At 42.8% G+C, this 27436-nt stretch overlaps 1 long non-coding RNA gene across 1 annotated transcript in view; it reads left to right on the top strand.

Moving 5' to 3' along the window:
* The first annotated feature begins 14426 nt into the window (after positions 1-14426).
* LOC123774874 (uncharacterized) overlaps positions 14427-27436 on the top strand; it is a 41559-nt gene continuing 28549 nt past the window's right edge. Inside the window, exons 1-3 of the long non-coding RNA XR_011225491.1 lie at positions 14427-14586; positions 17402-17568; positions 24080-24178. This is a non-coding gene — a long non-coding RNA (uncharacterized lncRNA). The remainder of the gene's footprint in view (positions 14587-17401; positions 17569-24079; positions 24179-27436) is intronic.

The raw sequence follows: 27436 nt of genomic DNA, 5'->3' as shown, positions 1-27436 counted from the left end.
TCACCATTTTATATCTGTGCATATTTTTGGTATCCTGCTACTATGGCATCAATGAATGCGGGAAATTTGTTGTTCAGGGTTTCAACAAACAGTGGAGTCAAGAAAAAACATGTTATGATGATCTTTTATCAAAACATTTAGCTTATAAAGGAAGATAAATCTGGAATGTCTCCTATGTGGTTTGTATAATTTTCTAAAGCTGCCCAATGATACCCAAAGCCTCCTAGCATTACATATGTAATGAGGAAATGTGCGGTATATTTACCCACTATAATGTTGGTGCTGCATGTAAAACATGATAACACATTTGAACTCAGAAATAATCTCATTTCATAAAGAAATTAGAGGAAAATATGTGGCAGGAGATGCCATAGGAAGTTTACAATCCAAGTGACAATGTTGAGGAGAGTTATGCTAAATATTATTTTACAAACACACTCCATGCAAAAATATATCTTGGACAAATTGCTCCACAACACTGAATCATCAGCTTCCTATGACATTGCCTACCTCATATTCTCATCTCATTTCAGTATGAAATTAGGAAATTTCAGAGTAAAAATATGTTTTTTCTTGTCCTACATTCAGCACCAACATTATAGTGTGCATGTATGTATATACTGTATGTATATATGTATGTATGTATACATACTCAAGACAACGCACCAATATAGAAGCATCAAGAAATATAGGCCAATAGGCCCTTTGCAGTTACTTCCACTCTTCCCTTTAACTTACAAAATATTATACCCATTGTTTCGTGTTCTGTCTTGTGTTGAAATTTGTTTTCACCTCATCCAAAACTGTTGTAATATAAATATATAAATATATAAATATATATATAAATATATAAATATATATATATATATATATATATATATATATATATATATATATATATATATATATATATATATATATATATATATATATATATATATAAAACACACACACACACACACACACACACACACACACTCTGTATATAGAATTTCTAATGCTAGGAGGCTTTGGGTAGCATTGGATAGAGGTGGAGAGGAATGTGTTTCCAAATTTGAGATCACGCAGGATGATTTATAATGCCGATGAAACAAGCTTGTACTGGCGTATATCAGCCTAACCAAACTGAACTGAACCTAATCAGACTTAACATAACCAAAGCTAACCTAACCTAACTCAACCTAACCCAACCTATCCCATCCCATCCTAACCCAACCCAACCCAACCCAGCCCATCGCAACCAAAGCTAACCAAACCAAACCAAAGCTAACCAAACCAAACTTAGCCAAACCAAACATAACCAAAGCAAACCAAATGAAACCAAACGTAACCAAATGAAACCGAACCGAAGTGAACCAAACCCAACCAAACCAAACCCAACCAAACCAAACCCAACCAAACCAAACCAAACCAAACCAAACCTAACCCCACCTAACCAACTTAACAACACCAAACAAAACCCTTAACATCTAGGCATCAACCTTCAACATGTCAGCATCACCTCTCAGTTAACACCACCATACTCACCCTCAGTTAAGGCCACCATACTCACCCTCAGTTAACACCATCATACTCACCTATACATCATTCCATGATCATAAGTGGAGAAACATTTGGACACTTGGTGAGTACCTATATTTATTGTTCTGTATTACCAGTATTCTGTGGTAATTCTGTCTTTAAACTATCTAGTGAAACAATAGTTTATTGTTACATACTTTTGCACATAAAATTATTCTTCTTCGTGCCTGGTAGAGGGATTCAACTACTTATTCATACATGACTATATATCCAATTGCACTTGAGCCCAAGGTGTACGGAAGGGGGAATGTTGAGGTACAGTGGAACATTGGTATTCAGACTTAATTGGTTCCTGAAGGTGGGACGAATGCCGAAACGTTTGAATACTGACAAAAAATTTCCCATAAGGAATAGAATAATGTAAATTGGATTAATCTGTTCTAGACCACAAAAATAAATATATTAATGCAATAATTAAATTAAATAAATGCCAACACACGATGCACTTAGGGGAGTTGATGGCATTATGTGGAAGGTAGTGAGGCAGAGGAAGAGAGAAGTTTTTCTTTGGCAGGGGAGTCCCCTACCATTAATGCATTTGGGGCTCTTTGTCTTTTCTGTTATTTTCGGTTTCTCTCATTAGACTTACTGGATGCTTTTCTTACAAGAAATTTGTCCATGGATGATTGCTTTTGCCTGCACTTTAAAATGTTTCTAGTGAGACATAGCATTGTCATTCAACAGGTTTGTAACATGGTTTGTCACAGCTGCTGGACAAACAGCAATTCTTAGCATAATCACATATTAAAACAACATAATCACTAAAATCACAGCTTTGTCAGTGTGATACTCTTCAAGAAAACTTTGCACTCCCTCCTCCCCCCCATTTTGCACACAATTTTTCTTTCTTATTAGAACTTGATTTCGGCATACCAAATTCAGGTAGCAAAAGCAGACATGTGGGCACCACTTTCATTCTTTGCTATGATTGTTTTTTCACCCTCGTGGTTCTAACTAATTTTGCTTTTGCTTAGCTTTTATCACTAACTTTCGCAAACTTTCTAAGGTGCTATGGTGACTTTATACACTAAGAATATCACAAATATTCAAGAAAGTTTAGAGAAGTCTAGTGGTGTTGTGCACTGAATGACAGCTATGACAAAATTGACTAATCAGGGACATGTGTTTAACTGTCAACTGTCAATCAACTGTTACTAACTACTATTTTTTTTTTTAAACACCCCCCCAGGAAGCAGCCCGTAACAGCTGTCTAACTCCCAGGTACCTATTTACTGCTAGGTAACAGGGGCCATCAGGGGTGAAAGAAAATCTGCCTATTTGTCTCCGTTTAGTCTGGGAATCGAACCCGGGCCACAGGATTACGTGTTCCGCACGCTGTCCACTCAGCTACCAGACCCCTGTGAGAGTGGTCTTGTATCTTGGTTTAATTGTAAGATGATTTTTCCAAATTTAATTTTTGTTTGAGGTAAACTTAAAGAATAATTAACTGCAGAGTGTATTACACTAATTATAAATTTACATAACGTTACAAACCTACATGATTCATTCCCAAGTGATGGAACTGTACTGGGCATATTGGATTTATTCCAATAAGGGGGTCAGGTACATACAAATACAAATAGTTGAAGAGTAAGGTGTAAAGGGGTTACGAAGATGTAAATGGGAACAAATAAAGCGAAAAAAGGGGGGAAGCACATGCAGAGATTAATCAGGTGTAGTGGGCGTGGCATTTTGAGCAGTGTTGGCATCTTCGTGTTCCAGTTTGTTCTTATTCTCATTGTAGGTAGAATGAGTAGTTCCGTTATTTGGGTATTTATGAACATTAATCAGGTGTAGTGGGCGTGGCATTTTGAGCAGTGTTGGCATTTTTGTGTTCCGGTTTGTTCTTACTCTCATGGTAGGTAGAATGAATTGTTCTGTTATTTGGGTATTTATGGTGGGTTGTTCAACTTTTATGTGAATACCATTCACATAAATTCGGTGGAAAATTGGCCCCAAGGGAAGACATTATAGTGTATTATAAAAAATATATTTACTTGGGTATACAAGAAGGATGAGAAGGTGATACGAGATATAATTGACAGGAATTGTAAACCTTGCTGTGAAAACGCAAGGATTTGTCCTAACATTTATTATAATAATCCTCGTACATCTTCCCCTCAATATGAGAAATAACATCTCTGACTCCTCTGACAAACTGAGGTGTACTAATTTAGTATTCATCTAGTTGTATTCACCTAGTTGTGTTTGCGGGGGTTGAGCTTTGCTCTTTTGGCCCGCCTCTCAACTGTCAATTTCTCTACACCACACACACACACACACACACACACACCCCAAGAAGCAGCCCGTGACAGCTGACTAACTCCAAGGTACCTATTTACTGCTAGGTAACAGGGGCATTCAGGGTGAAAGAAACTTTGCCCATTTGTTTCTGCCTGGTGCGGGAATCGAATCCGCGCCACAGAATTACAAGTCCTGCATGCTATCCACCAGGCTACCAGGCCCCTGAATCAATACAGGGAATCAATACAAATGCAGCTCTGGAGACTGTGCACTCCAAAATATATACTACATTGAACGTACCATGAATACACTGAGTAAATGTCTTACACTTCATTTGTAAGAGGGAGGTATTAACCCTTAAACTGTGCAACACGTCATATGACATGTTGAGTAACTTACCCAAAAGTGCGCATCATGTCATATGACGTGTTGGAGTACTACGGAAGATTTAAACGACTCGTGGATACACGGGGTTCAGTTCACCTTCATCAGGGCTCTTGTAAACAGACTCCATTTAAAAAAAATCGTGGGCAACATTCCCATGTAAGGGGCCTCAGTACTGAGTAAGCCACCAAGGCTGGCGCATGCAGCATGAGCTCACAGCACTGCTGTTCAGCTTGTGACCACAGCATTGCCTAAAAATGTCAAAATATATATATGTACATGCTATTATTTAATGATGATAGTATTATAGAAGACCCTTGACTGTGATAAAAATGACCAGGATTGTGATAACAGCAGGATTGTTGTGATAATTAGCGCTGTAATGGGAGAAATAATCTTGGTGGGGAGGGAGGTAGCATTGTCTGCTGACTCTGTGACCACCTTTTACTGTCTGGATTCACTATACCAGCTTAGTGATTCGCTATGGTGAACAAAACATGCAGATATTTATATATAATGTCTGTATATAGTGAATAAAAGCAAAAACACTATGGTGGGAGGAGAATGTTGGCGAGTCAGGTGAGGAGTGGTAGCCGGTGGCGAGTCAGGTGAGGAGTGGTAGTAGTGGCGGGCTGCCACTGCCACTTAGCATACCAACTTAGTGGTTCGTTATAGTGAACACAAATGTAGATACTTATATATAACGTGTATATATAGTGTAATACAGCAAAAGGAGTGTTGGGAGAAGCCATTTTGGTGAGGGAGGTGGTGACATCTGCATGACATGTCATGCTGGGTAAGGGTGGTTGCTATGCTCTTTGGGCACTATACTGGCTTAATTGAACAGTTATGGTGAACAAAACATGCAGATACCTATATATAATGTGTGTATATATAGGGTAATAACACCACAAACAGTATACTTGAAGGAGGAATGTTAGTGCATCTGGCCTTGAATCAGTGAGGGAGGGAGGGAGGGAGGGAGTATTAGTTGTGTGTGGCCACCTTTTACTGTCTGCCATCACCATACAAGATTAGTGGTTCGCTATGGTGAACAAAAATGTAGATCCTTATATGTAACGCGTACATAGTGTAATAACAGCAAAAGGAGTGTTGGGAGAAACCATTTTGGTGATGGAGGTGGCAACATCTGCATGACTTGTCATGCTGGGTAAAGGGTGGCCACTATGCTCTTTGGGCACTATACTGGTTTAGATGAATAATTGTGAACAGAACATGTAGATGCTTACATATAACGTTTCTATATAGTGAATAAAAGCTAAAACAGTATAGTGGGAGGAGGATGTGGGCAAGTGAGGAGTCATTGAGGGAAGGAGTGGTAGCGAGTGACTGGCTGGCAACTCCTCGTTGTTTTTTGTCTTGCAATATCAACTTAGTGGTTCGTTTTGGTGAACAAAACATGCAGATACTTGTATATAACCTGTGTATATAGTGTAATAACCGACTAAGTATTTGTTTATTCTTTTACGAACACAATAATTGAATCAATAATATGCACACCATAATTTTAAGTACAGTGATGATTTGACATTTTATTATATAAATATATCACATTACACACTATTGAATAATATTACAGCAAAAAAATGAAGAAAAAATCTATCAGATACATTGAAATAATGAGGTAATTATACCTTTGTGGCAACTCCTGCCTGGTAGCTGGGGCAGAGCAGACCTTGCTGAGTCAGTGCCTCTTTTTTGCCAGACTTCCCTGCCTTATTGCGGCCAAAATATGCCACTTACGATTTTTTTATTATTTTTCCCATGATCAGGGGAATACAAACTAACAGGTTTGTAAGAGAAAAAATTTTGGATTTTTTTTATGTGCCTGTGGGTGACAAAGGCCAAATAGCCCTTAGCAGCTTGGGGGTTAAGCAACATCATTCTCAATACCACAACACATCCTGAATCACCAAAACATAGTGAAAGGTGCGACAATAATCACATGCACCGACATTTATAAGAGGTTTTGTATGCTTGATGCTGTGTTCATTCAGGAGCTGACCCCAGTAATCAAACATCCAGATGAATTCGACTTCGAGCATACAGCTGTTCGATGGTCCTCCGTTCATCCAGAGGGATGATGTTAGACCTGGTGGACAACTAGAAGCCAGAGTCGGGCAACAATCACCTCACCCTATCCTTCAGTGCTCCCTACGATTAAGGGGGGTTAGGTGAATCGTAGAATGAGGTGAATACATACTTAAAAATGTCTAGATTTCCTAGTGTAAGCTCTACAGGCTCACCATAGCTCATGCTACTTGGAACTTTTTGTTCCGAGTAGCTGAATCTTCAACAACAACAACAACTTTTTAAGCTCAGTATACCTGTTTCAGTTCAATATAGTGTATTCCTGAAGATGTCATATTGCTGATGAACCGTCGAACAATAAAAGGAAAGATTAAATGATCTAGTGTTTCTTCACCCTCCAGATGGTAGAAGATACTGTATTTGCACAGAGTGGAAAATATCCAAAAGACAAATAATAATAGTCACAATACTGTTGTGTTTAATGACATCTGTGTGTGTAATTAAAGGGTAAGATTAATAATTCTAACATGAATCTTCTCAATATTTTTTACTTTTTCTTCACTGTTGAGGGCAATTGAAAATTTTTCAATTACCCTCGACAGTGAAGAAAAACGTAAGAAATATTGAGAAGATTCATGTTAGATGAAAATATACATAGAAATGAGATATAAAAGGGGAAGATACATATGTAAAACAGGTACGTTGCATAGAGCCGCAAATACAAAGTAAATATTTTGGGAATAACTTAAGATAAAATTTGATTGTATAAAGAGTTGATGAGGAAGACACTTAATGCTAACAAGAAGCAGGCAAACATTAAGAATTGTATAAGACATTTTTACAATTTCTGATAACTTATGAACATATAAAATGGAATATTGTGGGAAGGTTTGTTTGATTGGAACTTTTAAAACTCTGTATTAGTAAACCTTGTAGATATTACTATATTAAATGAGGGATATATAAATTGTTAGTGAGGTCAAATCTGTTGGATAAGAGCTGAACAAGTGGGTGGGAGGTTTTGGAAAAGGGGGGATTTGTTTTTTGTATAAATCTAGGTGTGTTGTGTAATTTAAACAATTTATATTTTACAATATATTTACTGTATACAAAATACATCAAAATTCAAAAGTATGCAGTTTAAAAATATGAATGCTATTCAATACAACTAACTTGAGCTTTTCTTTTCATCACATATTGTAGCAAGAAAAACAAAGTTTTTTATTTTTTTATGTTGTCTTTATGTTTTTGTATTTTAAATATTTTCTTTAACATACTGGCTAGGAAATGCAAAAGTGTTATTTCTTCCTTTTGATGACATTTGTATAGATATTTGATATTCATCCCATCAATATTGCTAATTAATTTCCCTTACAAAATATACACTTCTCTCACTGGGTTAAATTTTACTTATTAAACATTCTTGATTGTCACTCAAGTTGTAATACTGCAGTAATATATGATTTAATATCTTGCTATGCCAATTCAGTATTTCTGTAGTAAAATGAATTTAAGATTGTTGTCAGACAAGTTTCCATCACCTCCCTCGAGTACAAATTTGTTTCCTGGCAAGAAAAAATATACTGTACAATGCAGACTTTATTCAAGATGATAATAATTTTTATATTTTTGGGAAATGTCAGTGTAATTTTCATGTGAGCTGTGTCCAGGATATTCCTATTTCTTTATTTTATTCAAACTTATGAAATTCATCCTATAAATTTGATGGGAGGTGCACAAAAATAAAAATTCAAATTAACAAATTTGCATGGAGCAAGCTCCAAGCAAATTGCACACAAAGATGTCATCACAATAACACTGAAGTGCCAATGACAAGTACTGTAGTGTTAACAGGAGGATCTTGTTTTGGACCTTCCTTTGTCTGAAACATATCAGCACTATACTTGCAAAGTTTAATGAAAAAAAAAATATTTAAATGCTTTCTAATCAAAATTAACTGATCGAGCATTTGTAATAATGAAGTTTTCATTGGAATGTAGCTGTAATCTTAAAGGGCAGGTTGATTTAGCACCACAAACTACTTCACTGATTTTGTAATCTGCAAGGGATCCACTATGCATCCATGCTTTAGTAATGTCATAGGAATTGTAAGTTTTATTTTTAAGGGATGAACATGATATGCTGAAAATATATTGTGGGATTACAGAATAGGGAACAAAAATGTGTGTCAGTCATTCTCAATAAAATTCTTACTGTCACTATAGTGTATCACGGTGCTGCTTACTTTCTGTAATATGATCTACTTTTCATCCAAAATTGGGGCTAGAATTCATATTTGCATTACATTTGTTTATCAATGTAGTGTATAGTGAGTTCCTGTTAACTAACAGTAATGCTACAACTGGATCCTGGCCCCTCCATTAAAAAGTCTCAAATTTCATTTAGAGAATATGATTTATATAGTATGTAAGGTATTTACCACGGACCACATTTTGTACAACCTCTTGGCAATAATGCCTGATGTCTGCTATTGTGCACCTTTTAGACACCACACCTAACAATCAAATAATATTTACATTAGATCAAAATACAAGTGGTAATGTCCTCTTAGAATCCTTTAACCAGTTTCTTGTTATCTAATAATTTACTCTCATAATGGTTTTCTGATATTCATATTTTGGTCACTCTATGTTACTTGTGCATTAAATTGAGATACTAACATAAATAAAACTTTTGAACTCTTAGAAAATGGAACACATACAGCTGTGCTCTAGAATGATGTAAAACCTTACCTCTGCATGTGATAGTTACATATCGCGTAGTATATCTGCAGAAAGGCTGAAACTGTGTTGCTGTAAACTGATTGTTGATCACTATTGGTGTGGTGAGACAGAAAAATAAGTTAAGGATTTTATATGTGAAAATATGGAGGAAAGGTAACATGTAGAATATGATGCAAGAAGGAAATATGAGTAATTTATATGCCAAAAAATGAAATTGAAAGTTACACAGGGATGTTCTTGCCTGGAGTGACCCTTTGCTTTTTAGCACAATCATATTTCTGTGATAACCCAAGGGAACCACTGAAGTGTGGCTTCTTCTGTCCCTTCCTCACCCTGCTAAGAGTTCTGTGGTGAGACTCCATGTTCTTCTTCCATGGCATTTCTTTCCTTTTGTTCTTTGTTGGTACTCTTATACTGTATCTATATCATCTCATTATCTGCATTCAGTAATTTATATTTTCATGTACTGTATCACATCTACTTCATTATCACTCGCAATTAATTAATATTATATATTTTACTTTGCCTTGCATCTTACATCTTTCTGCTCTGATATTGGCAACTTAAATTATATCTATGAACTCTAAAATAGTCTGTACCAATAGACAGTACTATATAGCCATACTGGCTTTGCACTTTCTTTTGATAATTACTTACTTGCCTTGTTTCTTCTTGAGAAAAATTTTATCACCCTTACAGAAACAACTTTGTAGCAGATAGATATATCAAACTAAAACCATATTTACAGAACTCTGACAAACATCCTTTTACCACCATTAATTATTAAGAAATCATATTTTTTACAGTTTATATTTATTATGTTATAACTTGATACTGTTCCCAGATCCTTTCCCTTCACAAGTAAATAACCATTCTGCCTTACACATTTCTCACACTTATAAATACTTTACCATTCTTTTCACCTCTCCAAATGCCTATGGTTGCTGTTCACCTCACCAAGCCTCCTCCCTGCCTTTTGACTGGTGACACTGATAAGTCACTTCTGTAACCTTCCATATAGTGCTCTCATATGTTTAGGTAGCATATTACAGCTGTTTGTAAAAGTAATATTGTTATAATGAAAAGAATCACAATAAAAGTTATGATGTGTTCATTATATAACTTCTCCTTTTTTAAATTACTGTATATTAATAACAATAATAATTAGTAATGGTAATGTCTTCTCACAGACATAATAACATTAGCATAAAAACCCACACTTGTGTATTTGTTAAATTTATGTAAGGAAATTAGATTAGTAGATAAGACATTGAGAAGTAAGTCTCGTCCTAATCAAATCAAATCAAATCAAACCAAATCAAATCAAATGTTTATTTACGTAAGGTACATACATACAAGAGATTTTACAAAGAGTGATGGATTTATAGATAGGGCTAGTACATACAATGCCTAAAGCCACTATTACGCAAAGCGTTTCGAGCATGAAAAACTTAAATGACTAAAGCTTAATACTAATTGAGCATAAAGAATAAAATGAGTTCAGAACATATATAAAAAAAGAGATAAAAAGGAGGAACATGGCTGAAAAAGCAGCACAAATACAATTAGATCAACAAACAGCGTCGTTTAAAAAAAAAACAGACATGGGTTGACAATAAAGGGGTAAGGTAGGTTACAGGGAATTTATTAGGTATAGCTTCGATTTTATCTTAAACTGGTTGAGAGAGGTACAGTCTTTAACATGATTGGGAAGGTCATTCCACATTCTGGGTCCCTTGATTTGAAGAGCATTTCTAGTTTGATTAAGTCGAACTCTTGGAATATCAAAACTGTATTTATTTCTGGTGTGGTGCTCATGGGTACTGTTACAACCTTCTATGAAGCTTTTGAGGTCATGAGAGGCATTACAGTTCAGCGTTTTATATATGTATAATACACATGAGAGAATGTGCAGTGACTTAATATCTAACATATTCAGAGATTTGAGTAGGGGTACCGAGTGATGTCTGGGGCCAGAGTTTAATATTGTCCTAATAGCAGCTTTGTGTTGAGTAATTAGAGGACGTAAATGATTTTGGGTAGTAGAACCCCAAGCACAAATACCATAGTTGAGATATGGATAGATGAGGGAGTAATAGAGAGTCACCAGGGCAGGGCGGGGTACATAATATCTGATCTTAGAAAGAATGCCAACAGTTTTTGAAACTTTTTTTGATATAATTAGAATGTGTCCCTGGAAATTCAGCTTGTGATCAATCAGAACGCCAAGGAATTTGCCATCTAATTTGTTACAAATTTGGGTATTGTTTATTTTGAGATTTATTTGATTAGAGGATTTATTGCCAAACAGGATATAGAAAGTTTTGTCAATGTTAAGGGTGAGTTTGTTGGCAGTTAGCCAAAGATGGACTTTATTTAGCTCAGTATTTACTGTGGCATTTAGAGCAAGGGGGTCAGGACTGGAGTAAATGAAGGTTGTGTCGTCAGCAAATAGAATTGGTTTGATGTGTTGGGAGGCATTTGGAAGGTCATTAATGTAGATGAGAAAGAGGAGAGGGAGGAGATACCTTTGTATCTCCTTTGTATATATAGTATTATACCTTTGCAATAATGTACCAATGTGTGTATTTTCATAACCCATTTTAAATACTTGAAAAATATATAACTACATAACTAGGGGCCTCGTAGCCCGGTGGATAGCGCGCAGGACTTGTAATTCTGTGGCGCGGGTTCGATTCCCGCACGAGGCAGAAACAAATGGGCAAAGTTTCTTTCACCCTGAATGCCCCTGTTACCTAGCAGTAAATAGGTACCTGGGAGTTAGTCAGCTGTCACGGGCTGCTTCCTGGGGGTGGAGGCCTGGTCTAGGACTGGGCCGCGGGGACACTAAAAAAGCCCCGAAATCATCTCAAGATAACCTCAAGATAACATAGTGAATGCAAGTCAATGTATATTTATATATTTATTTATTTATTTATATACAAGAAGGTACATTGGGTTAGAGAGAATACATAGCATAGTATTTGCAATCTTGTAAAGCCACTAGTACGCGCAGGGTTTCGGGCAGGTCCTTAATCTAACAGATAATTTTAAGTACTGTAGGTAAATTCTAGCAGAATTAATAAAATAACAGATACATTGCAAGAAAAAAAATGAGATGAGAGAGAATAGTAAGTATATTAAAGCACATTGGTATATTAAAGCTCTGGTTGATTACATTGACAACTTGATTGGCAATTTAAACAAGATTAACAGACACCATTCAGCAGACTGATAGCACATATAAGAAGACAGCAATGATCACAATGGTAAAGATGTTCGGAATGGGTACATAAAGATAGGGAGATTGGGTAGCAATAGATACAGTGCAATTTTAAAGCAACAAGGTAAAAAAAACTATGCAGATGAGATTAGGTACTTTTTAGTTTTGTTTTTGAATGACGCAAAAGTTGGACAGCTTTTCAATTCATTAGGGAGTGAGTTCCATAGACTGGGTCTGTTTATTTGCATAGAGTGTTTACACAGATTATGGGGTGGCTTAATCCTCATCAATCAATCACAAGAAACAAGGGATACATCTCCCGTCACGCAGGGTCCAGTCGCACCTCCACAGATCTCCAGTATCATCTATTGATACTGTTAATGGTTCAAGAGGACTACTACTTACGGGCCTACCTGAAGGTAACAATCAGGTGAGAACATAAAATATAAGGCTGATCTATTAGCCTCCGTTAGCAAAATCCGGGTACAGCATAAGAATATCTTCCAATATTCCTAAGTGTATGAAGTAATTACAGAGTTCAAAGTACCTTATACCATTTGGTCTGAAGTCACATATAACAGGGCAATCACAGATATAGTGTTGGTGAGTATGTCCCAGCTCTTGTTCACATAGTTTACAATTGGAATATTCACCATTGGGGGCTATTCATTACCTGCAGCCACCTGCGATACATATCGATATCCTAGCCTAATTCTGGCAATTACAATGTCACACTGTCATTGTGACACTAGTGGAAGTTTTATGCTGTCCGTTCATATAATTCTCGATTCTAAACATGTTTACTTAGTTTAGTTCATTAATTATGCACCCCATATATCATCTTGTGGGCGTTAGTGGAAAAGGTTACAGAGGCACATAAACATGTCATAGCTCTTTATACTCTTGCTTTCTGGCTTTTGTGTGTCAGTGACTGCTCTACTGTCTTTGCTAATTTCCTAAAATATTGCGGCTTTGACAGAAGAGATTGGAATGCCCATATCCCACTCAACTTCAGGCTTATCACATTCAGTTTTAGCTGCCTTGTTTGTGTCATCATGCTGGACAACACCTATATGAGAAGGTATCCATACAAATGAGACTTTGAAACTCCTACTGTTTGCAATAATAATGTTGTTTATAATGGATGTTACAACTACAACCTTTTGAAGATCAATGCTAATTTTATCTAGATAATGTAATAAACGAAAGTTTTCTATGTCAACAGAAAGGCAGAAATATAAGCTACACTTTAAATACTTGTCATAAATATGCCTGAAGTGAAAGCGAAGATATATGCATTTGATACTGTACAGTTTCTTGATGGCTTGTTCTAAGAGTGTGAAGTCCTTCACACCAGCCTATAAATTGTGTAATTTATTTCCATATATGCTAATTAACCTTAAAATCTATATGTCAGAAGGAAGGAAGATGTAGACGTTAATGTGACAACATTTCAAGAAATATCTCTCTCTTTAAAGTTAAATAATACAATCCTATCGCCGGTGTCCGGACACATGAAAGCTACTTAGGTATCAGTGGCCAGCCAGGTGGAGATCACAGGCTGTACAATACTGATAAATTATGTAATTCACAGAGATACGTTGATAAATATTAATGTTTTATATTTTATTAAAAATACAGATATATACTTTGTTTCATACGTTAAATGTAACAATATTTCAGTATATATTATATAAGCATAGTATATATAATTCAGTATATACAATATATAATAAGAGTGTCAGACCACGGATGAAGAATTGAAACAGGAATTTCCTTTAGTACTTTCTTATATTAATACATCTTCAGAGCGAACCATTCCTTCTGAAGATGTATTAATATACGAAAGTACTTAGAGCATTCTATTGTGGTTTTAATATTGAACAATTATACATATACGAAACAGACAAATCTGGTGTCCGAAATAGTAAAAATATTGTATTGTATTTGTGCTGCTTTTTCAACAATGTTCCCCCCTCTTTAACCTCTATTTTTATTTGTACTCAACACATTTTGTTCTTTTTACCCATTAGTTTTAAGCTTTAGTCATTAGTGTTTTTTCCTGCCCGAAACGCTTTGCGTAATAGTGGCTTTAGGCATTGTATGTACTAGCTCTATCTATAAAGCCAACAAACTTTGTAAAATCTCTTTATGTATGTACCTTTACCTAAATAAATATTATTATTATTATTATTATTATTAGTGTGCGATGTGATCAATGTAAGGGGGATATTGGGTGTGCCTCGTATCCCCTACAACAACAAGAAGTTCGAGAGCGATGAGGCCGCCTCCTACTAGCTTCAGGATGTCGTCGAATCTAAATCAACAATATACTACCGCCGCTACTTTCTCGGAAACGTAAGTACCTGCCGCTTTACTTCTCTCACCCTGCCTAGCCTGGCCTGGCCTGACCTGGCCTAGCCATACCTGACCAGACCTGACCTGGCCTAGCCATACCTGACCAGACCTGACCTGGCCTAGCCATACCTGACCAGACCTGACCTGGCCTAGCCATACCTGACCAGACCTGACCTGGCCTAGCCTTACCTAGCCTAGTCTGACCTGGCCTAGTCTGACCTGACCTGGCCTAGCCTTACCCAACACTAATCACCACACGTGACAGCCCAAACGAATCGCAAATAAGTACACGTAACAAGTCATATGCCCGGACACTCTTTCACCTTGGGGACTGAGTGGTAACTATTGTATAGAAGAGCCGGCTCCCTGAGAGTGGTAAGAGGGCGTGATAAGAGGCTAACGTGTGGTCTTGAAGGAAGTCGATAAAGCAGACAATTTTCAAAAGGAAGGGCAGCATAACGAGCAGACAGGAATGGACAGACAGTCGGTTATCCCATAATGTGTAATACGCCCTGCACAGCATGGGTGGAGTGGGGGGGGGGGGTTGTAGCAGGGCACAGTATGGTGATGGTGCGGGTGAAGTACACACCCACTGAATTCCTGCCATCAATAATTGTTTTCATAACCATTAGAACAATGGCATCCCTCCAGCCACCATCCTTCCACTGACCCCCTCCTCTGGTCCTCCACCTCAGACAATAACCCCCCACACCCCCTCTCCCTTCCAGACATCAGCATGTCAAAATCAGTACCATAATGTGTTTAAACTATTTAAACTAAGTCATTGTGTATCTCAAGGTATCTTAATGCATTTGAAAGTGTACATGTGCATTCGTTCATATACTCGCCTAATTGTGCTTGCTGGGGTTGAGCTCTGGCTCTTTAGTTCCACCTCTCAACCGTCAATCAACAGGTGTACAGGTTTCTGAGCCTATTGGGCTCTATCATATCTACACTTGAACCTGTGTATGGAGTCAGCCTCCACCACATCACTTACTAATGCATTCCATTAGATATAATCATATATGATTACACATAATCATAATCATTCCATACACATAATCATATATGTGTACGTCAACGTATACATACATGCGTATATATACCTCATATTAAAATACTGATAAATGAATGACCATGAACAAATTAATTTATAATTGTAGTACTATATATAATTTTAATAGACTAATTACGTGTTTATACATTTGAATGGTCCAGACAGGTGGCCAGCCTTGGACATATACACTTCTGGTAGGCACAATGACCTCATGTTAGACCCTTGATAGATTATGTGAGAGAGAGAGAGAGCTGGGGCAGGGAGGTGCGTGCCCCAGGGAGATAATCCATGCCCATGCCCCGCCTCGAGGTCAGTTCTCGAGTCACACCAAGAATAACACTCGAGCAAGTTGTCCTGACCAGGATGTGGCATATTAGGGAGGGTTGAGGAATAGGAAGCCTGTCTGATAGGGCTCTTGGCAAGCAGCTCTCCCTCAGTCTACTTATCTATATGGAAGAAATGTATCTAGGCCCTCCTCCCCCCTGCCTATTCTCTCTCCCCCACCTTTCTTCCTTCATTTCCTCCCTCCTTCCCTCCCCCTCACTGGTGAGAGAGTAGGAGTGTGAGAGTGGTTAGAGAACTCGTAGTTCTCACGCTCGTAAAATTGTCTGCGACCCTGGAGGAGTAGAGCGGAGGGGGGGGGGGGTGAAAGTAGGTGACAATGGAGGAGTAGAGGGGAGCATTATATGCAGTGAACGTAGGTGTCTATGGAAGAGTACATCATAGAGGAGGGTGAAAGGAAGGTGACGATGGAGGAGGAGAAGGGAGGGGGTGTGAAGGTAGGTGATGATGGAGGAGTAGAGGGGAGGAGGGGGGCAAAGGTAGGTGTCTATGGAAGAGTACATCATAGAGGGGGGTGAAGGTAGGTGGCGATGGAGTAGAGCAAAAGGGGTGGGGGTTGAAAGTAATCCTGAGTTTGATTTTTTAGTTATATATAGTGACACCTCGGCTTACGAATGAATATTTATGAACTTTTCGGGTTACGAGCCTAATTTCTTCGAAAAATTTGAATCGGGTTACAAACTTTGCCTCGGGAAAGGAGTTTGTTGATATACGTATGGGCTGACCTAGCGCGTGGTGGCATGGTGATCGCGCCTGAATTCTTTGTAAAGCATTACATTTGTTTTGGGATTTTTGGCTATTTGAACATAAACTAGCTAGGCAGTACAACAAATCTATGTCAACAATATGCACTATACTTGCTAAGAAAAAGGACATTATGAGCATTAAAGTGGCAAAAGGCATATCAACAATCCCGAAACAAAGAACACAAACACTTGAGGATGTTAAAAAGTTTTTATTAATTTGGATACACAACAAGGAGTTAGCAGGTGATAGCATTTCAGAGGCCATCATTTGTGAGAAACCAAGGCATTTGCATGAAGACCTTTTAAAGAAAACCCCTGGAACGAGGGGGGGGGGAAAGATGAATCAAGTTTGAAAATGTGAAAAGTTTGTGTGACAATAGAGCCTCGTGGAAAACTTTTGCTGTGGTCATTACCTGGTGGAATGCACCCAGGATGGAGTATTAGGGCTATACATCTTTTAAATCATCAAAGTAATAAACATTTCCAATCAACCTTACAAACAATATTAACCTATTTTCATGTATTTCCCCCATGTGCATTTTAACAAAGTTGCTAAATTGCCTTTATCATTCTGTAAAATTTCAATTACAGTACTGTATGTATAATTTTGTTAGTATAAATGGACTGAATATTCTGAAATCTGAAATTGCTATTAATTTTACAATTTCAGATTCAAAGGTGGTCTGGACACCCAATTTGGTCAGACAGGTGAAGAGAGCATTTAGGATACGTAGTTCGAAGAGATGAAGATGGTCGCAATTGTGTTCGAAGAGGCAAACGCCCCCCTTTGCTCCTGATATTATGTTCAACCATTGACCTCTGCACACCTAACACAAGGTAGGTTGAAAACTCCTCCTTTATGTCATTGGTACATTAGCCAGAAACTCAGGGCTCATGTAGGAATATCCCTAAAAAAAAAAAAGTGGCCCCAACAATGCATCCTATAAGTCTGGAGGATGAGCAGGAGCATTGCCGAGAAGCAGGACCTTGAGTGTCAAACTTTTCTCTTGCAGATATTTTCTGGGGGGAGCTCCGTCTGCTCCCCGGAGCTTTACCGGCTGATATGCTAATGTCAGACTTTGGCATCAGTCATGTGTATGGAGTTCTAGGGCCAACCGGGGACCACGAGCCAGAACCTGGCCCCCTCAGAGAGGCAAGGGGAGCAATGGCCTATAGAAACCCCCGTGTGGTTGGAAGCATTCTATGTCTGCCATCGACCGGGTCAAGCATCCAGAAAGGTAAGCATTCCAAAACAAACCCCTATTCTGGTGAAAATTGCTACCTAAGCCGAACTAGTGGATAGAACTCTTCCACAGAAAACAAGGAAACTAGTATGACGTCATACGTCACCGCGCCGCTGTCTGCGCAGCTCCCCCCTCCCCGGGAGGGGGAAGGGGGAGCCCCAGACCTCCCACGCCGGCTATCCACCCATCAGTTCTTCGGCTGATGCTATAGGCAATGGTTATGTGCTCCGGCTCCAGTGGTTGTTTCAGCACTGTACCTAGAGTGTGGTGTCTGTTTTCTAGGTGGTGCGTGAGCTGGGAGTGATTCCCCAGTACTCGGGCTGCATGCGCCTAGGGTTCCCTTCCCTAGGTGCCCTGTAAGTACTGCCCTTGGGGCTTGGGGCCACCTTCCACAAGTTCCTTGGGTCCTGCCCCTGCTTGGCCGTTTACTGCTTGGTTTTCGGCCGCTCTTTGTGTGCTCGGGTGTTCTGTCTCCCTTGTTCGCCTTAGAGTAAGGGGCAGTGTTTGCACTGGTGGGGCGCGGGGTACTGTGCAGCTTGTCTTTACCAATCATAGCGGCCGGCTCTGTTCCGCTTGGGTACGCTGTCCTCTTGCGGGGTTTTCTTTTTCTTTTTGTTTATCTACCTGGTGGGGGGTCTGCCTTCGTTCTTGCCCCTTGTGTCCCTTGTGTTCTGAGTATTTTCGGGTGGTACCCCCTCCTAGGTCCCCGTGAGTGTACACGTCCCGGGGGTTCAGCTCTTAGAAAGTTGTTTGGTAGCTTTGGGTTCCGGTTAGCAGTACCCTGCCTGGGATTACCTGAGCGCGAGTCCTCTTAAAGTAAACGCTCGGGACCCTGGGAAACCCCTGGGGGCGCGCGAGTCCGATGGATGTGACCCCAGAGTCCCCCCCTCGCTTCCAGCGAGTTTGAGGGTTGCTCTCACCTTTTGTCTCTGGGTGACTCTCTGTTTTGCCTCCGTCTGCTGCCTGTGGGGTCGGTGACACCTTCGACCCGGAGTCCTGCGAGTTTGGTTGCTCGTTGTGGCTCGGTTACCCAGTTGTGCTAACAAAGCGGGTGCGGGCAGCAGGGGCGTTGCACTTGAGCCTTGGTGGTGGCAACGTTCTCGTGGTTTCCTCCCCGGGAGCCCCGGGGCTGCCCCGTTGCAGTTCGTTTTGGGACTTGGGGGTGTTGGTTGCTTCGGTTCCATCCACGCCCCCTTGTCTTTCCCCTGGTTCACCCATCCTGCCTGCATCCGGTTCCTTACCGTCTGTAGGTTCGGGGCGGGGTTTTTGGTGGTGTTGAGACTCGGGCAGTCTCGGGGAATTCCCCTTCCGGGGTAGTGACGGGGGCATTTGGGCCTGTTCCTCCAGCCATGTTGTATGAGTCTGCCAGTGGGCTCCCTTCCTTAGTGTTTTCACGGCTGCCCCGGTTTTCTGGTACGGCTGGGGCTTTGGGGGAACGGCTCGGCCCCGGGGCCTGTCGTGTAGGTTCCCGGGGCTGGGGAGGGGCTGACTTGGGGGTCCTTGGCCCCGTTAGACCCCTTGGGGGTTTTTATCCCCTTCTAGGCGGGGCTTGTGGTTACGCGGAGTGGGATCTTTCCTCCCCACTCGCCGTACGTGCTGTTGGACGTCGGCCCCTCCCCGGGCTCGGTTCCTTGGCCTTTGAGTCGGTTGGTTCCGTCCTGTGGGTGGATGTTTCCTCCCCCCCTTTTTGGGACGGTGTTTTTGTCATGTTTCCCCGTTTGATGGGGTTCTGCGTGACTTCTGATCTCGGGTGCGCCTGCGCCTTCGTGTGCCTTCGGGACTAGTGTTGGCTTCTGTGTTCTCGAGGGTACGGGAAGGTTTTTCGCTACTTCCCGCATTATTGGAACGTCTGTCGGCTCCTCGTACTTGTCGCCCTGTTGGGCTACTTGTCGCCCTGTTGGGCTGCTTGTTGCCCTGTTGGGCTGCTTGTCGCCCTGTTGGGCTACTTGTCGCCTTGTTGGGCTACTTGTCGCCCTGTTGGGCTACTTGTTGCCCTGTTGGGCTACTTGTCGCCCTGTTGGGCTACTTGTCGCCCTGTTGGGCTACTTGTCGCCCTGTTGGGCTACTTGTCGCCCTGTTGGGCTACTTGTCGCCCTGTTGGGCTACTTGTCGCCCTGTTGGGCTACTTGTCGCCCGGTTGGGCTACTTGTCGCCCGGTTGGGCTACTTGTCGCCCGGTTGGGCTACTTGTCGCCCGGTTGGGCTACTTGTCGCCTGGTTGGGTTCCTTTTTGGGCTCTTTGCTTCTTTGGCCGGTTTTATTGTTCCTGCTTCCTCTTTTGGCTACTTTTCTCGTGCAATAGTCCTGGCTGGCGCCTTCCCGCAGGGATGGTGTGCGGTTCGGCCAGCGTGTTATGCGCATGCGCCGTGGAGTTTGTTTTGGTCTGGGCGGTGTTTCAGTGCTGGGGTTTTGCGCCCTTTTTTGCTACAGTGCTTCGCCTCTCGTTCTTCTCCCTGGCTGCGGTTTGTGCCCCTTCGCGCCGGGGGCGTCCTGGTTCCTAGTTGTGGGGAGGACACCGCGGTTTTCCCTGTGTCATGGGTGTGGACCGCCTCCTTCGCCTCTCCCTGTTCTCCTGCGGGTCCGGCAGGGTCCGGCTCTGGCGTCTTCACCTGGCGGTGCTCCCAAGTTCTTCTGGGCACGGTTGAGTCGTGTCAAGTTCGTGCCACCATTCGCCAGGTGAGTTTCTGCGGTCTGGCGTCGTTTGGCCGGGCGCTGGATGCGGCGGTGTTTATATACCTGTCTTTATTTAGGTATATTTTTGTACGACTGAGACCGTTCGCACACCTGTGACTGTCCCTTTATCCCCCCTTCCTGTCCCCCTCATGTGCATGTCCAACCCATGCTGGAGTCATTCAGGGGACCCTCCTTTTTTAATGTTGTGAGGTGTGGGGGTTGTAGGGTTGGTTCTGTACTCACCTGGTGAGGCTCCTGGCTGTGCTTGCAGGATTTGAGCTCTGGCTCTTGGGTCCCGCCTATCTGGTAGAACTTGCGGGATAGTACCAGTGGAGTGCAGTGGTGCTATTGGCACTTTTGGGGAACACTGTATTACCATCAGTGGTCTGTGCTTGTTACACGACCTACTTGCGAGCATAAGCCTTCTTGCTGGTTCATCTGTGGACTTCCAGGGCGCACTGGCCTGTTTTCGTATGGCGGTTCCGGCCCGTCCTGGTTGTGGGGGTATGTGGGCCGGTGGACTGCTGCTAGCAGCTGCCTGGTGGGCCATCCTCTGGCCGGTCTGGCCTGACCTTGGGCCGGGCTTCAGGTGTAAAAGAGCTCCCAGTACCTCATCCAGCAGGTATCGAACGGGGTTTCTCCGCCGTCGGTCGCCTGGTGCAGGGATTGCGTGGGGTTTTTGTCCCTGCCTGATTGTCCACCACTGGTTGTTCTCCTGGGTTTTTTTTTTTTTTTGTGCTTCTGCTCTTTCTTCCTGCCTCCTCTGCAGCAGGGATGTTCTGCGTGTGTTCTTAGGCGTTGGTCAGCCTGTGTCCTGTGATGTGCTTCTTTGTCTCGGTCTATTGCAGTTGTTCATGCCCCTTGGTTCGGGTCCTGTTCTGGCGGCGACCCTTCCGCCGCCTTTGGTTTTCCTAGCTTGCACTGCCGGTTGTTTTTTTTATTTATTGGGGGGGGGGGGGTTTCTTGCGATGTCTCGCGTCGGACCCGTCGTTTCTGAACTCCTGGCGGGCTTGCATGCTTTGGGGAGTTTTTCTGTTCGGCAGACGTTCCGTCTCCTTGTGCCGCCTGGGTTTCGGTGGTCGCGCCCGAGATCTTCTCGCGGCTCCGCCTTTTTCATGGGCTCGGGGGGGCCTTGTCGGGGCTGCTTATGTTCTGCCTCGTGGTCTCGCCTCCGGTTGGTTGTCGGGTGGCTTCGTGATAGGTGTCCCACCTGCGTCCTTCTCTTGGCGGCAGTATGGGTATTTTGGCGGTCCTTCCTTTTCCTGTCCCTTCTTAGGTGGTTACTCTTGTTAGCTTGGTTTACTCTCGGCTTGGTTTTCTAGTGGGGGTTGGGGGCCGTCGTCTTGCCACATACTGTTGCCTCTTTTCGTGCGGCGCTGGCGGAGTCGCTTCAGCTTGCTTTCGGTCTTGGTGTTGCTTCTGCACCGTTAGTCAGCTGTCTTGTGCGTCGTTTCACCTCCGGCCTGTTCGTGCGCCGCTTGCACCATCCTGGTCTCTGGTCAGCGTGCTCTATCTTCTCCTCGGTTGGTAGTGCCCCTTCGGTTCCGGTGTGTGTTTTCGTCGGCTCTTTCCTTTGGGCCTTTGCCTCTGGGGGTCGGTTCGCTGAGTTTTCTTGCTCCTTCGGTTTTAGCGTTTTGGTTGTTTGATGGCAGCAGTCTCCATCTTTTCTGGCGCGGGGTGGGGCTGCTGCATTCTGGAGGGGTCCAGGGTTTGTTGGTGCTTCGTTGGTCGGGCCGGGGGTGTGTCGTTTTTGTGTTCAGTGGCGGCCCTCCGCTGTTGTTTGCGTGCCACGGCGTTTGGGTCCGGAGCGCGTTTTGCGTTGATCCGGTTCTGTCCTTCCCGGTTCGCGGGTGATGGTGTCCCGGGTGGTCAGCCGTGTTCTTGCAGCTAAGCTGCCTGTGTTCTTCCCTCATGCCTGTGGCGTTCGTGGCTTCGCTGCTCTCGCTGCCGTCTGGGCGACGTGGCCTTGCAGTCTTTCGGGCATGGATTTTTGGTGTTCGTGCAGGGGCCTTGCTTCTCGTGGTTCTCGTGTTGTTCCCGGGATTTTCGGGGCTGTGGCGCCTTGGGTTGGCGTTTGCTGCCGGTTGTCTCGCCTCCTTGGGGGGTGCGTGGTGTCCGCCTCCCGGTTTTGTCCCTTTGACCTTCCTCTGTGGGTAGTTAGCTCCGGGGAGCCGACGGGGCTCCCCCCAGAAAACCAGCGTTGAATGTAATGAAACGCCATTTTCTGGGTGAGACCCGGAGGCTCCCCGGCAACCCTCCCTCCCTCCGGTCGGCGTTTTTCGCGTGTTTTGACATCCAGCCTCAGAACTGATGGGTGGATAGCCGGCGTGGGAGGTCTGGGGCTCCCCCTTCCCCCTCCCGAGGAGGGGGGAGCTGCGCAGACAGCAGCGCGGTGACGTATGACATCATGCTAGTTTCCTTGTTTTCTGTTGAAGAGTTCTATCCACTAGTTCGGGTTTAAATAGCAATTTTCACCAGAATAGGGGTTTGTTTTGGAATGCTTACCTTTCTGGATGCTTGACCCGGTCGATGGCAGACATAGAATGCTTCCAACCACACGGGGGTTTCTATAGGCCATTGCTCCCCTTGCCTCTCTGAGGGGGCCAGGTTCTGGCTCGTGGTCCCCGGTAGGCCCTAGAACTCCATACACATGACTGATGCCAAAGTCTGACATTAGCATATCAGCCGGTAAAGCTCCGGGGAGCCTCCGGGTCTCACCCAGAAAATGGCGTTTCATTACATTCAACGCTGGTTTTTTTCAAAATTTCTCAAACCATCCCCTACTCACGTTAAACTCTTTCGTATCTGCAAAATTCGTTCTAGGGGTTTTCTTTATAAGATCTTGCATGAAGATTTCATTGTTGACCAAACCACACACTGGAAATTGAATAGACGACGACATTTCGATCCGTCCTGGACCATTATAAAGTTGATTGTGATGAGATGAGGGAAGCAAGAGCATTAAGTAGGCAAGAGAGAGAGGTGAGGAGATGGCAAGTATGTACGTATGTACATGAATAAAACATGTACATACTTATACATAACGTGTGTAAATAGTGTAATAAACACAATAACAGTATTTTGAGAGGAGGAATGTTGGCGAGTAATGTGTTGGAGGAGGGAGGGAGGACTGGCAGGGTGTGGCAGCTCACTCATGTTTTTTGGGCTCACCATACCAACATAGTGGATCGTTATGGTGAATACATACATAGATGGGTATATACAATGTGTGTATATAGTGTAATAACAGCAAAAGCACTGTTTGATTGTAGAATATGTCGCATATATGAGGCCCATAATTTTGAGCATAGCGATGTTCTATACTTTGAATTATATAAATTCCACAAATTACACACTTTTAAATATTACAGCAAAAAAAAGGAAGAAATGAATGAGAAACTTCAAAATAATTGCGCAACATTTTATTCGCAGCAACTGCCGTCGCACGGGGTGGCGGGGCCGACAGACCCCCATCGCTCCAACGCTCAGCGCCCATAATTTGCTCAACTTCCCAGCTCCATCGCAGCTAAAGTAAGTCACTTACAATATTTTTTGTTTAGTTTCCCCGTGATCAGACTCTGCATTTTAACAATATAAGAAGAGAAAAAAAATGTTTGGAAAGAATTTATTTCTTGTGCACCAGGGTGTTATTTGGAGACAGAGCAGTTCAGTGGTTAACTACTAAATTTTTTTTTCTCCCACATACGCACCCCCCTAGGAAGCAGCCTGTAACAGCTAACTCCCAGATACCTATTTACTGTTAGGTAACAGGGGTCATCCCCTTTTGTACAAAGAATCTGCTAAAGCTTTTTGGGCTAATCTTTGACACTCGTTTGTCTTTGTCGCCCCATATTTTTTACGTCCAAGTTGAATGCTCTAAGGCCCTTAACTAACTTTAGGTCATGTCCCATACTTCTTGGGGAGCTAATCGACACTGCTCCTCTCTTTACATTCCTCTCTCGTTCTGTCTAAACTCGATTATGGCCCTGTTTACTCGTCTGCTTCTCCTTCTACCCTTCACCATCTGGACACACTGCATCATACTGGGTTACGGCTCAGCTCTGGTACCTTTCCTTCGACACCTACCCTAAGCCTGTATGTTGAAACTGGCGTCCTGTTTCTACAGGATCGCCATGATCGCTACTGTCTTCTCCACCTTGTACGGTCCTTACAGCACCCTCACTCTTGCTTATGTCATGCCTTGACCTTTACCCATCCTGTGGTTCCTGTTCCCCTTCACCACCTATCTCTTTCTGTACGGTTGTCTCTCTTACAAAATGCTCTTTCAGTTTGTGTTACCAATATTTCCCCTCGTGTCATTCCGTCTTTGCCCCTATGGAGGGGTCCCCGTTCCTAAATTCTGTAAGCCTTGACCCACATGACTAAAACTTTTACCCCTCCTACAGTTCTAAATCACCTTTTCCTTGAACACTTTTCTTCACACTTCCACTCTATTTCCGTCTTCACCAATTTGTCTTAAGTCTGCAGACGGTGTAGGCTACTCTGTTGTTTTTCCTGACTGCACCTTTGTGTCTCCTGCCTCCGGAGACTAGCATCTTCATGGCAGAACTTTATGCTATTCTCTTTGCTCTTCATCAACTCTTTTCTCGCTGTCAATCCTCCTCTGTGTTTGTAGTTGACACTTGCAGTGCCCTCATGGCTCTAGAATCCTTTAATCCAGTCCATCCTTTGGTAGTTGAAATTCAACATTGGCTGTTTCTTATCTCCAGTAGAGATAAGAAACAGAGAGCCAGAATTTGGCTCCAAAATATGGCTCAGGCCTCGAAATTGTGATGTTTGGGATATTTTGAATACTGCTGGGGGGTTTGGGCAAAATTTGACCCACCGCCGCTTTCAGTACTTGGCATATGTTCGGTATAAAAAAGTCGTAATTTCAAACTGCGAATACGTGCAGAGAGCCAGAATTTGGCTCCAAAATATGGCTCAGGCCTCGAAATTTGGATGTTTGAGATATTTTGAAAACTGCAGGGGGGGTTTGGGCAAAATATGACCCACCGCCGCTTTCAGTAATTGGCATGTGTTCGGTAAAAAATTTCGTAATTTCAAACTGCGAATACGTGCAGAGAGCCAGAATTTGGCTCAAAAATATGGCTCAGGCCTCGAAATTGGGATGTTTGGGATATTTTGAAAACTGCTGGGGGGTTTGGGCAAAATATGACCCACCGCCACATTCAGTACTTGGCATATGTTCGGTAAAAAAATTCGTAATTTCAAACTTCGAATACGTGCAGAGAGCCAGAATTTGGCTCAAAAATATGGCTCAGGCCTCGAAATTGGGATGTTTGAGATATTTTGAAAACTGCAGGGGGGTTTGGGCAAAATATGACCCACCGCCGCTTTCAGTAATTGGCATGTGTTCGGTAAAAAATTTCGTAATTTCAAACTGCGAATACGTGCAATGAGCCAGAATTTGGTTCAAAAATATGGCTCAGGCCTCGAAATTGGGATGTTTGAGATATTTTGAAATCTGCAGGGGGGGTTTGGGCAAAATATGTCCCACTGCCGCTTTCAGTACTTGGCATATGTTCGGTAAAAAAGGTCGTATTTTCAAACTGCGAATACGTGCAGAGAGCCAGAATTTGGCTCCAAAATATGGCTCAGGCCTCGAAATTGGGATGTTTGAGATATTTTGAAAACTGCAAGGGGGTTTGGGCAAAATATGACCCGCCGCCGCTTTCAGTAATTGGCATGTGTTCGGTAAAAAATTTCGTAATTTCAAACTGCGAATACTTGCAGAGAGCCAGAATTTGGCTCAAAAATATCGCTCAGGCCTCGAAATTGGGATGTTTGAGATATTTTGAAAACTGCAGGGGGGTCTCCTTCCCAGCCTGCAAGCCTGCCTGCCTGCCTGCCTCCTTCCCAGCCTGCAAGCCTGCCTGCCTGCCATCATGCTAACGGGTAGTGTGTGTTAGGCTTATCTTCGGGAATGAGCCGGTCTCACCCCCACCACCAACAAACCACCCGCCCCCCTACATCCCATCTCTCAATGTCACGCGGTTCAACCGCGTGACTACCACTCACTCCCTGCCTGCCTGCCTGTGCCTGCCTGCCTGCCTTTCCCTCCCTAATTCTCACTACTTCCGTCCCTTCCTGCCTACCTCCTAGCATCTCTCCCTATCTCCCCCTCCCTCTTAGCATCTCTCCCTCCCTCCTAGCATCTCTCCCTCCCTCCTAGCATCTCTCTCTCCCTCCCACTCCCTCCTAGCATCTCTCTCTCCCTCCCACTCCCTCCTAGCATCTCTCTCTCCCTCCCACTCCCTCCCTCCCTTTCTGACTAATTCTCCCCCCCCTCTCTCATACTGCCTCCCACCTAAGCTCCCTCATCCATCCACCCACTGGTCAGCCATCACTGACGCAATGCGTGCATTTGGAGCCGACATGGTGCACAGATGTTTCTTGATTGTGCAGATATGTAAAACATATCTGTTTTATAACAGAATGAACATTCCAGCGTTATGGCAATTCAAAATAATAGGAATAATAGGCCCTGAATCTGTGAAGTCACAGTGGGCAAACTGGACCATCTCCCACCCACCACAACAAGCCGGCGTGACGCTTGGCGGACCCCTTCCTACCCGAACTTTGTTCGGGTAGCATGACTCCCCAACCCCAATCGGGAAACTGGAAGTTTCGGATAACTAAAGTTCAGAAACCAAGTGGTGCTCTGTACTTTCATAGCTCGGTAATTTGTATTCTGGTAAGCAGAATCTCCAAATAAATGGACGTTTAAAGCGCATTCCTATTTGGTTTTAAAAGTTTGTACCGATT

The sequence above is a fragment of the Procambarus clarkii genome, chromosome 84, assembly GCF_040958095.1.
Source record: "Procambarus clarkii isolate CNS0578487 chromosome 84, FALCON_Pclarkii_2.0, whole genome shotgun sequence".
Lineage (NCBI taxonomy): Eukaryota > Metazoa > Arthropoda > Malacostraca > Decapoda > Cambaridae > Procambarus > Procambarus clarkii.
Note: the sequence above shows the minus strand (reverse complement) of the source record. Positions and strands in the feature narration are given on the sequence as shown.